The sequence below is a fragment of the Macrobrachium nipponense genome, chromosome 42 (genome assembly GCF_015104395.2).
Source record: "Macrobrachium nipponense isolate FS-2020 chromosome 42, ASM1510439v2, whole genome shotgun sequence".
In the NCBI taxonomy this organism is placed as follows: domain Eukaryota; kingdom Metazoa; phylum Arthropoda; class Malacostraca; order Decapoda; family Palaemonidae; genus Macrobrachium; species Macrobrachium nipponense.
In genome coordinates, this window is record NC_061103.1 from 4,684,949 (window position 1) to 4,687,448 (window position 2,500).

A 2,500-nucleotide genomic window follows, 5' to 3' on the forward strand; every position below is an offset into this window, starting at 1 on the left:
CAATGGACTGGTTAAGCAACATTGGGGCTGGTCAGTCATTGGATGGGTGACCGTTCTCCTCGGCGTTGATTCCTTGGGAAAGGATCTTTACCATAATTTCTTCTGTCTACTTAGCTGTAAATGAGTACCTATCGCTGATGGGGTAGGGTCCAGCAATGGGTTAAATAGCAAAACTCAGCAATGATGGAAAGAAATGAAGGAATAAACGACAACGACGTAAATGGAACCTCTGGCAACAGAGGAGCTTTGTCCGGCAGCCAGGTATTCAACCCAATTGAAGGGGAAGATGGTCAGGTACTTGGAGGTCGTCATCCAGCAACTGACCACCACGACGACAGTAATCAACAACCAGAGACTGGAGCTACAGAAGCAAACCAAAGGAAGAAATGAACAAGAGAAGAAAATAAGGAAATATGGAGATGCTACATCAGAAGCAACCCGACGGAGAGAGGATATAGAAGAAGGTTGGTCAAACATCTGGAATAAGAGGATAACAAACCCCCCAAACAGCAGAGGCTGGCAGACCAAGTAAGGAACAAAAAGAAAAAGAACTGGCTCTCCCCAACAGAAAGAGAAGAACTGGAAAGGGAAATGTCACACGACAACGAATTACACAAAGACGAACTGAGAAAAGATGCCACAGAAGACGACAGGGATGATGGGTATCAAACAACGACACACGAAGAAACATCGACGAAGTAACAGAGAGGACGGAATGGGTAGAAAAGATTAGACAATGGATGGAGCCAGATACAGAGAGAACAAAGCTCCCCTCCATGAAAGCCTACAACACCAAGAAATTAAGGGAGAAAACAAGTGAGGTCAATGAAATAATGGGCATAATACACACCACCAGTATCACAGAAACAAATAACTTGGCATATGCAGGAGCAAGATTAGTAGCAGAACTGTTGGGAATTCGAACACCAACACCACAAGCACAAACAACCCAACAGAAACCAAAACAGCAACCTCCTTGGATAAGGCGCCTGGAAAAGCAAATCATGGTGATGAGATCTGACTTGAGTAAACTGAAAGAGATGGCAGAAAAAAGGCTAAGAAGCAAGAAAACAAGGGAGGAACTCAACGAGAAATACAAGAGGGGACGGGGACTAACACAATAGAAGATGTAAACAGAGGCTTAAGGCCAAAGCACATAAGATCCAACGGTACATGAACAGGAATAAGGGATACCAACAGAACAAACTATTCGGAACCAACCAGAAAAGGCTATACAGATAACTAAGAGGGGAAGACAACCACCAAGAAATTCCTGAAGCCGAACCAAGTAAAAGACTCTGGGAAAACATATGGAGCAATCCGGTATCACACAACAAACATGCAACATAGCTCCAGGAAGACAAGGAAGAAGAAACAGGGAGAATAAAACAAAGATTCACAGAGGTCATGACAGACACAGTCAGACACCAACTAAAGAAAATGCCAAACTGGAAAGCCCCAGGTCCCGATGAAGTCCATGGATACTAGCTCAAAATCTCCAGCATTGTATCTCAAATCACCATGCACCCAAATGGATGACCACAGGAAGAACATCCTTAGTACAAAAAGATAAGAGTAAGGGAAATATAGCCAGTAACTACAGGCTTATCACCTGCCTACCAATAATGTGGAAGTTACTAACAGGTATCATCAGTGAAAGGCTATACAACTACCTAGAGAGACAAACCACCTCCCCCACCAACAGAAAGGCTGCAGAAGGAAGTGTAGGGGCACAAAAGACCAGCTCCTGATAGACAAAATGGTAATGAAGAACAGTAGGAGAAGGAAAACCAATCTAAGCATGGCATGGATAGACTATAAGAAAGCCTTCGACATGATACCACACACATGGCTAATAGAATGCCTGAAAATATATGGGGCGGAGGAAAACACCATCATCTTCCTCAAAAATACAATGCACAACTGGAATACAATACTTACAAGCTCTGGAATAAGAATAGCAGAAGTCAATATCAGGAGAAGGATCTTCCAGGGCGACTCACTGTCCCCACTACTCATCGTAGTAGCCATGATTCCCATGACAAAAGTACTACAGAAAATGGATGCCGGGTACCAACTCAAGAAAAGAGGCAACAGAATCAACCATCTGATGTTCATGGACGACATCAAGCTGTATGGTAAGAGCACCAAGGAAATAGATACCCTAATTCAGACTGTAACGATTGTATCTGGGGACATCAGGATGGAGTTTGGAATAGAAAAATGCGCCTTAGTCAACATGCAAAATGGCAAAGTAACTAGAACTGAAGGGATAAAGCTACCAGATGGGAGCAACATCAAACACATAGATGAGATTGGATACAAATACCTGGGAATATTGGAAGGAGGGGATATAAAACACCAAGAGATGAAGGACACGATCAGGAAAGAATATATACAGAGACTCAAGGCGATACTCAAGTCAAAACTCAACGCCGGAAATATGATAAAAGCCATAAACACATGGGCAGTGCCAGTAATCAGATATAGCGCAGGAATA